Below are 10,842 nucleotides of genomic sequence, written 5' to 3'. Positions count from 1 at the left end.
TCTGCGAACGCCTCCGCCTTTTATAGGGGAGAGAGCAATACGTGGCAGATTTCGAAAATAATTACAAAGATTCATTCTTATCCTTAATAGATATTTAAGATAATTATCTTTTGACCCAATATTTTAATATAATTACATAAATAATTTAATTTTTAATTAAATTACATTTTATCTTATACTAACAGAAATTAATTATTTATTTTAATACCACACACATTATTATTATTGTTTATATTATCTATATTATTATTATTTATATTTTGACCCCTAAACTTTTAATAATTATATTATTTTATAAAATTACACATAATAATATATAATAAATTATATATTTTCTTAACTGAGATTAAATAATATTAGTATAAATTCTACAGAATAATTAAAAATCTAGGTTGTTACACCCTTCTTCTCTCTTACGAAAGCTGTGTTTGATCCAACCCATCTGCTTCTCCCTCTCTCAGCCGAAGAAGACCGATGACGAAGAGGATGCACACCACCGGCAAAACGAGGAACACCTTCATCAAACACCCACTTTCAGGTTTGTATCGCATAAATGAGGGATTTCATTTTAGATTTGGGATTTTAAATTTCGAAATTAGGGATTCAGATTTGGGATTTTAAATTTCGAAATTAGGGATTCAGATTTGGGATTTTAAATTTCGAAATTAGGGTTGTAAACTTTTCATTCAACAACGCAAGAATTTTTTGTATAAATCCTGCGTTGGCTGCAAACCCCTTTCTCGTCAGTTCCATGATATAAAAATGATGTTTGTGAATAATTTTTCAAATTAATTTGATAGGTTGTGATCATATATATGAAAACAGTTTCCATGATATTTTAAAGAATTTTGTAAGATTGACGAAAACTTAGTTAATATTAGGAGCTGTAATGATGAATAAATCAATCAAATGCCTATATTTAGATGAATAGCATGATGATTCCAACCATTTCTTCCTAATAACAAGCCAATATCTTATTGAAGACCTAACAACCACCTTCAAAATGAAGTATGTCTTGAGATTTATCATACAGAATGTGATTGAAATAGAGATTCAAGGAAAAGAAAGAGAGAGAGAGCTTACATATGCAAATGTAGTTATATAAATGTATCAAGAATAAGAGCTGCAAAAGAGAAACCCAAAGAAAGAGAAAGCTCTCTCACAGATACAAATTGGTGTGAGAAGCGAAGCAAAGATAAGCTCACAACCAATAGAGGAGAGAGAAGTGCAAAGATGATTCTTCAGTTCTCTCTCTCTTTTAGAACAAAGCGCAAGATAATCAACAACAAATGACAGTTTTTCTAATTAATTTGAGAGAGAGAGAGAGAGAGAGAGAATTCCTGAGTTGGGGATTGTCAATGAGAGTGTGGTGGATTAGCTTAAATAGAATGGAAAGGAATGATTGGTAATGATTTGTTCTAGTTGAAAAGTCAGGTTAGGGTGTCAAAGAAGGACAAGTGCACATACAAACATATAATTAGAGAGAGAGAGAGAGAGAATCCATGTGAAAGGAAAGTGAGGTGGATTAGGATGATAGAAGAAGAGAAAGAAATGGATGGTAGAGATTGGTTTTTGTAGAAAAGAGGTAGGGGTGTTAAAGAGGGACAAGTGCACATACAAACCTATAGAGATATAGATAGATACAAAATAGTCAAAAGAGTATTATCGGCCACGTTTTATATTGATTCATTCAACTCTTTATTTGTTTCTTAGCTACTCACACATGCATCCCCACCCTATCATTACACAAATATTTCTCCTATGTTTCTGCCCAACTTCCCGGATATGGTAAGAAACACTCCCCATGCAAATATGTCTCCAATCTCTCTCTCTCTCTCTAGAACTTACATATATCGCACGTCTCTCTCTCTTATCAATTGATATACGCGGCAAATACAATTCTTAACTTGAGAATTTGATGCATATCGGATACATGCTTGCTATAGAATTTTTGAAATTTAGGAAAAACAAGATAAATGTTAAAACATTAATAGACGTAATACGGCATGTCTTTAGAATCATGTGAAATTTGATCGAAATATGAAAAATGACATGGCCAACAATATTCATTGCTTCGTCATGGCATACGATGAATTTTGAACAATTTTTAATGTTTATGTCTTCAATTTTGTAATTTTGCTAGTTTTGAAAATAATTGATTCACATATAACTCAATTTAAACGAATCCAATTGGGACTAGATTTTTTTTTTCATAACATGTATTTTTCATTGTAATTTTTAGATTTGAGCTTAACGCAAGTATTTTCATTTTTGATAATTTTTATAATTCCTTTGATTTAAGATTGATGAGCACATATTGTTTTTTTCAATTTATCTTTTAGCTTAATTAGAACCTCGTTCTATTATAAATAACTGTTGTAAACTTTAGAGAAAAAAAAAACCAATTTATTTTGGAGAATTAGTATTATTACCAAAGAGAATATCTTTTTATTAAATTTGTTGTTGTGTTCGAATGTTCATCTCATTACTTTCCCTGCATTAATACCTCTGAGACCAATTACCGTAAGGGGCCTATGGTGGCTGTATTGCTGTCAAGGGAAAGACAGGGCAAGGGTAGTTAAGTAATTCATTTTACATCATGAAGGGCAATAGAGTAATTTACTTATCAAAGTTAACATCGTCAATATTCTACTTGTTAAATATAGTAACTATATATTTTATCTATTATACATACCATATTATATTCATTACTATACTTAGATTTATCTCCTTCTATATGAAGCAATCTTGTATACATTATTACAACATTTAATATGATACAAATTTCTCTTTCTCTCTCTCTCTTACATATTCTAATATAGTATCAGAGTTAGGTTAACTACTAAGTAATTTTTTGTATAAATCCTGCGTTGGGATTGATCTCTCATATTAGTTAGTCAATACGGCCGGATATCAATCCAAATATATATATATATATATATGTATTTTTGAGATCATATTAGTCAGTCATTACGGTCGGATACCAATCAAAAAATATATATATTTTTGTAAGTGGGTTGAGGAAAGATTAAAAACAAAGGATAACAATGAGTTGCTTGGAGTTTTTGGTGATTGAACATCACATTGTTGTCCTCGACCCCCTACGGCCATTGATGGACACTTGGACTTCATAATTTTCTGAGACTTTACCTGTTGAGTGATCAACATGGAATTAATATGCCAAATGACCGAGGAATGGAGGGCCATATTTTAGAAGATTTAATTTTAATTTCTACATTTGGATTTTAAATTTGTCAATAGAAATGGCAAGAAAAAAAAGAAAAAACAAGATAAAAAAATTCATAATTCTACAAGTTTGGGAATAACAAATGCCTTCAAATAATAATATAATAGGTTTGAGAAAACTTCACAACAAACTTAACATATTTTTCCTTGTATTTTAATTACTTTTTTGTTAGTACATAAAAAGAAAATTATAAATATGTGCAAGAAAGATCCTCAAAACACATATAAAAAGAAAAAGCCCACATCTACAAAGGGAATCAAACCTTTTTTGAAGAAAGGAAAATTCTATAATTCAGAGCCTCTAGATATAGAAGTCTGGCCCGTTTGGACCAAGCCCTACAATAAGCCCACAATTTTCTTGTATGACCCCACAGCCTAGCCCAACCCATTACATCGTATGCAATAACAACAGATCTAAATCGAGCCCACAGCCTAGCCCAACCCCTTAAGCTTTTTTTTTCTTTTTTTGTTTGTTTGTTGTTAATTTTGGCTAGTACTTTGTTCGGTGGTACTGTATGGGTGTGCTTATGTGATGTCAAACTTGGGTTATAAATTGATGTTAAAGAAATCAAATGTTGTTATTAAAATGTGATAATTTTCCCGTCTTCTCTAATAGGATCAAAATTTCGTTTCCCTATGTTCTTTCAGTTAGGTTGGAAATGAAAATAGAATTGGAAACTTTTCAAACTTTTCGAAAAGTTTGAGAAATAACAAAAGGATTTGAAAGTGTCTGAAAATATTTAGGAAAAAAAACAAAAACTTTGATTGATGTTAATAAATTCTCAATAGTTAATTACTTGAACATGTTGAGTGTTATGCATGCTTAGTTGGATAAAGGGGTTTCCCATTTTAAGAAAAGTATATTAAAAGAAATTGCGAAATTCTCGTAACAGTAGGCATGGAAAAATAAACAATCGGTGCATTGCTCCTTAATGGATTCTAGACTACGAGCACAATTGGTAGCTAATTTGTTCTCACAATAAAGTCTCAAAAAATCTTTTTTGGTTGGTCTTAATTCTTGTGGTGATTTTTAGCCAAAAGACCCATGCCTAAAGGTACTCCTGTGCAATATATGTGGTGTTTGGTCTCAAATGTGCTTACTTCATTATTTTGAAATAATTGAGTTACTTTGAATGCAAAGTGTAGGTATGGAAGTTGTGAGCATTATGTTTTATTACAATGGCAACTCATCTTTTATTGATATATGTAGGATTCTCAATTCAGAAAGTCACATGGCAACAGTGAATTCACTGATGCACCTTACAGTGACCATGCCTTTATTTTGTCCGTATATGCAGATGGATTGTCAAGTCATGTGACTTGGTGCACAGGATTTGGTTTTCTCGATTTTTTCCTCGATTTTTTTTTATTACAGTGGCAACTCATCTTTTATTGATATATGTGGGATTCTCAATTCAGAAAGTCACATGGCAACAATGAATTCACTGATTTACCTTACAGTGAGCACGCCCTTATTTTGTTCGTATATGCAGATGGATTGTCAAGTCATGTGAGTTGATGCACAGGCTTTGGTTTGCTCAATTTTTTGATTACAGTGACAACTCATCTCTTATTGATAGATGTGAGATTCTGAATTCAGAAAGTCACATGGCAACAGTGAATTTACTGATTTACCTTACAGTGAGCGTGCCCTTATTTTGTCCGTATATGCAGATGGATTGTTAAGTCACGTGACTTGGTGCACAGGTTTTGGTTTTCTCGATTTTTTGCTCGATTTTTTTATTACAGTGATAAGTCATCTCTTATTGATATATGTGGGATTCTCAATTCAGAAAGTCACATGGCAACAATGAATTCACTGATTTACCTTACAGTGAGCATGCCCTTACTTTGTCAGTATATGCAGATACATTGTCAAGTCACATGACTTGGCACACAATATTTGCTTTACTCTGTTTTTCCATTCTAGTGACAACTCATACCTTGTTCGTATATGTGGGACTGTCATGCAGAGGCATCTTCCTAAAGCTGTTCATAACCAACTATATAAACAACTAAAGGTGAAGATACAACCTTACAACTTATTTCGCCCTACGAAATTATCATTCATTTGTTTTAAAAAGTTAGCATGGCTACATGGTTCATGGGAGGGAGTGGGAGTCGCAGAGGTGGTAGGAGCTTGCAAAGGGGTGACAGTTCACGACGAGGAGGGGGAAGGGGAAGTGACGATGCTGAAGATGAAACACCATTTGCTTTGTTAAATGCCTCTTGTGTTTATCATGATAGGTTTGGGAAGCGACATTTTGTTATGCCCAAGTACTATCGAGATCCATGTGGTTTTGTGGAGGATCCATCAGATAATCAAACAAGATATGGTTTAGCAAACGCTAGACTTTTGAAGTGGCCCGCACTATTTATAGAGCGAGTGCAAATGGAAAGATTATGTCGGGAAAATTGACTGAAGGTGCCAAAAGCACGTTCTGTTGAGATCCAAAAGGAAGATCCTGATAATGTTGATCGACTATGTGAAAGACTACAACGTGAGATTTCTCAAATGGGCCGTAGGTTAGCCCGTGATATGCAGCTACACATAGTAAGAAGGATGCCCAGAAGAACAGAACATAACCAAATGTTGCGGCTATCAAGGGTATCATGGAGGATCCTGAACTTGTCTCTGACGTTGAGCTTTCGGATTGTTCAGACTCTGAGCCACCTGCCGATTTAAGCGCGAATTAGGTGTTAATGTCTACACTTCGGAAATATAACAACTTGCATTAATATGTAATGTCTGTGTTAGACTAAGTGTTTCCGTAATGAGTTTGTCAGATTGTCTACCTAATATTTGTCTGTCTAACTATTATGTTTATGTATTGTGTGTTCAGTTCATGGTGTCTAGGATGTATGTATTGTGTGTTCAGTTCATGGTGTCCAGAATGTATTTTTGTGGGAGACTTATGTCTGTACTACCTATGTAACTGAAAACTGTTAGATTTACAACTTCAGTTATGTTGTTTTCACGCATGTATGAGTATTTAGTAAATTAGTGACTTCTTATATTATGTATTAAGTTTTATTACAAAAATGTTGACAAAATTTATTTGTGGAGAAATACACTTTTATTTGTATTAAGCTTTCAATGTTCATCAAATTTTCGGCCCCAAACAGTGAAAGCGTGTTCTGTAATAGCGCTTTAACCTAGTTTGGAAATTCCGTCCAAACTAGGCCTAGTTTGCGAATTAAGATGATAAATTGGCTTAATATATGAAAAGCCCCGAAATATAGTGCACATTAAAAAAATAAAAAAATATTTAAAACATAAAATATTTATTCCCACTCCAGGGTGGGTTTTGTAAACACTTTGAAATTTTGAAAATTTTTTAAAAGTGATTTTGGATTTTTTTTTTTCAAAAAATTTCAACTGCAAAAATTTGTTTTTTCTGTTTGTTTGTATTTTTGGCATTTAGTGTATTTATGCTAGGTATGTTTAAAAACTTAAAATATTAAAAAATTCAACAAAAACAAAAAAAATATGAAAAATAAGAAAGTAGAATTTTTTAAAAAATGTTTTAGAAAACTCAAAACAAGCATTACGTTTTAATTTTTATTTTTATTTGTGCTGTAATTTTCTAAAGAAACTCATCTTTGAATGCATTGAAATTGCTGCTCTCTTACTCATCTTTTCATTCCCAAGTTCAACCTTCCCACATGAGAAAACATAATTAAAAAAAAAATTCTAAAACCATTTTTTATTAAAAATATTTGTCATCAAAAAATATTTATGTTGAAAATATAAATTTAAAAAATTAATGTAAAAACTTTATATTTTAAAACCACTTTTTATTAAAAATATTTTTTGGTAGTTTTCATATTTAAGTTGAAAATATAAATTTTAAAAAATTAAAAATTAATGTAAAACCGGTTTTTCTAAAACGATTTTTCTAAAACCGTTTTTTATTAAAATATATTTTTGGTCATAACATATTTATTTTAAAAAAATTAATGTAAAAACGACTTTTCTAAAACCGGTTTTTATTAAAAAAAAATTTTGAACAAAAAATATTTATGTTGAAAATATTTATTTAAAAAAAAATTAATGTTGAAAAGCGACTTTTCTAAAACCGGTTTTCATTAAAAAAAAATTTGAACAAAAAATATTTATGTTGAAAATATAAATTAAAAAAAAATTAATGTTGAAAAACGGCTTTTCTAAAACCGTTTTTCATTATAAAAAAAAATTGAACAAAAAATATTTATGTTGAATATAGCGATCCCGGGTTTACCCTTGTTATATAGTGATCCGGACATGTGTCCGTGGATGTTGGTAGTTGTTTATTATCTTGTTTACATCCTTTCTTACGTTGTATTTGAGTTATAGGATGTGTTGAGCGGGTTGGTTACAGGTTGGTTGAGTTTAGAAACCAAAACTAGTTGCCCAGATTTTTGGCCTGTACGCTCGAGCGGAGGTGTTGGCGCTCGAGCGTAGATTACGTCCATCCAGTATCTTGTTGTGCAGTGTTGTGAGCTCGAGCGTAGGGTTGGGAGCTCGAGCGGAGTCCTGGTTCTGCAAAAGTGCTGGGCGAGTGCATTCTGCGCTCGAGCGGGAGGTTGGCCGCTCGAGCGGAAGTCTGTGAGTGTACGCTCGAGCGGGGTGTTTTACGCTCGAGCGTAGACCTGGGTTAAAGACCCGAAATTGTGACTTTCCAAATCACTTTTTGCTTTCTCTTCTCTCTCTTACTTTTCCAAAAAGCCATTTTCAGAGCTTCTCACTCTAAACCGGCCCTTCTCTCTTAGATTTGATCTAGTAAGGATCGTTTACTCACCTTTTGTCTTCACAAAAGTTGTGTTGATCGTCGAGAGCTTCCTTTTGATCTGAAAATTTTGAGGTTTGGAGCATTTTGGTTTTGGTCTTCATCTCCTTTGAGGCTCCGGATTTGAGGTAGGGATAACCTACTCCTCTCTATGGGTTTTGTCTTTAAATTTTGGTATTTTGAGATGTTGGGCTTGGTTTGGTAATCTTGTAAAGGTTTGGGGCTTTTGTGTAATTTTACAAAGGTTGGGGTTTTATTCATAATAAACCTAGATGCATGTTTGGCATAGAAAAATGGAATGATTGTTGAATCATTGATGAAAATGGGACCTAAGGGTTGAAATGGTAATTATGGAAAATGGCCTAATTACATTGTTTAATTAATTGGGATAATTAATTGATGAGAAATGAGGAAATGAAATGTTGACTGAATATCCATTTGTGCATTTATTTTCTGTTTTAGAAATAACTGCTTTGGGCTATCGGTGGAGGATAGTCGTGATTGTTGTAGACAATGTATGTTGATTAGGCAAACTGAAACTAATCAATGGAATGTGTCATGGAATTTGATGGTTGATAGAATACATTAAATGTGTGTATTGTGTGACTGTATATAGAACCAATGTGTTTATATACGTTATGTGTAGAGGAGGAGATAGGGGATGTACTCCGCGGTTTAGGGGAAGATAGGGGATGTACCTCTAAACCGGATAAGTATTTGGAGGAGATAGGGGATGTACTCCGTAGACAGAGCTCATATGCTTGTCTAGAGAAGTGAAGATAGAGCTCATATGCTTATCTTTGTGAAGTGAAATGTGGATACAGCTTGTATGCTTATCTGTGGATATTGTTGATATACATATCTGATGTAGAATGTGGATACAGCTTGTATGCTTATCTGTGGATATTGTTGATATACATATCTGTTGAGAATGTGGATATAGCTTTTATGCTTATCTGAATGTGAGATATAGTTTTTATACATATCTGTGGAAATGATGATAGAGCCAGTATGCTTATCTGTTGTTAAAAGGAAAATGAAAAGTAATTGGGACTTGTAAGTCGTTGACATAAATATGTAATTTGTGTGATTGTATCAGTGTTGACCAACTATCAATTGCTAATGTTTTAGTCATTGTCCATGGTTGGTTTAGTGTATTTCTACTGGGCTGTGGCTCACCCTATATGGGAATATCATTTTCAGGTGCAGGAAGCATGCCACCTCCAAGGACATAGCTGGGAGGCTTGTGGCGGGCATAGTTTTGTCGTTTCACTTTTGATGTGTTATATGTGTAACTTCAAGCCAAGGGCTTAATGTGTAAACGAGTTAGAACTCTTGTTGTAACCAAGTGTTAACTTGGAAAGCTGTAAGCCCGTAGGGCATTTTGTTTTGATGATAACATGTAATACTAATGTGACGGAACTCTAATGAATAAAGGAATGTGGTTAGTTTATATATCAATGCATGTCTTATCTGATGGGTTTATTGTTATTATTTTGAGGGCGTTACAACTTGGTATCAGAGCGTACCGGGTTCGAATACTTTGGGTACGTGGGAAGTGATTAGTATCACAATGGGTTTGTCTCGTTTGATAGAGACTTAGATGTAGTACCATATGCTATGTACTTATTTGATAACATGCTTATGTGACTATGTGGGTATGGGATTTAATTTCTAGGATGTTGATTGGATCCTTGAGTTTCTGGGAGTCTTGTTGGAAAAGCACTTGATCAATGCTGTTTCTAACCGGAACTCTAGTAACGTCTCGGGACTATCATTATCCGGAAATGAAATTCGTAAGTGCTTATGTGTTTATGTGCTTATGTGGAGTGAATTACAGTTGTCCATGTATTAGGACGTGAGTGTATAGTTTCGGCACATTTATGAATGTGCTAATGTTCTGTGTTGCCTTTATTAGGATGTCAGGACGAGGAAGAGGTGCTAGGCGTGGTAGACCTGCGAGGCAGGAAGTACCGTTACCGGGTGAGATTCCGGCAGTGCAGGAGGGAGTTGGGCAGGCCAATGTGGCCGAGCCAGTAGGTCAGCAGGCTATGGGTGCCTTGGCCAGAGAGATAGCAGGAGCTTTAGGTATTCTTAGAGCTGGGAATCAGGCAGCTGAGACAGGGCCTTCCTTCTTGAAGAGGGAGTTCTTTCGGTGTAATCCGGACGAGTTTATCGGGGATCCTAAAGAGCCGCTTAAGGCAGATGAATGGCTCGAACAGACAACGAAGACGTTTGAGATGCTTGGCATCGAGGACGGAGCACTGAAAGTGACCTTGGCATCCTTCCAGCTGAAGGGAGATGCGGGTCAATGGTGGAAGTACGAGAAAGCTCGTGTTGGTGGTACTTGGGAGGCATTTGTGAATGCTTTTCAGGAGAGGTTTTTGTCTGCAGTAGCTAGGGAGAAGCTGAGGGATCAGTTTAGCCGGCTTAATCAGCAGGGCTTGTCAGTGGCCGAGTTTGAGGCTACTTTTACCAGTCTGTCTAGGTTTGCACCTGAACTGGTGGCGTCTGAGGAACGTCGTTGCTATGAGTTTGAGCGGAAGTTGAGGCGGGGCCTCAAGTTGAGAATTGGTGGGTCTTACATTCGAGAGTATAGACACCTAGTGGATGCTGCAGCTCATATGGAGCTTATGATGCAGGAGGAGGATGAGGGGCAGAGAGGCTCCAAGAGGAGCCAGGATAGTCAGGGTGATGGCAGGAGGCAGAGGGGTTCTAACCCTCAGCAGTTGCCGAGTGGTGTTGCTAGATCGACCTTCCCAGTGCCGAGTGCAGGCTCCGGGAGAGGTGGTCTGGGGGATTTCACTTGTTACAAGTGTGGCCAGCT

This window comes from Camellia sinensis, chromosome 13 (assembly GCF_055761805.1).
Source record: "Camellia sinensis isolate YWXY chromosome 13, ASM5576180v1, whole genome shotgun sequence".
NCBI classification, from domain to species: Eukaryota; Viridiplantae; Streptophyta; class Magnoliopsida; order Ericales; family Theaceae; genus Camellia; species Camellia sinensis.
Note: the sequence above shows the minus strand (reverse complement) of the source record.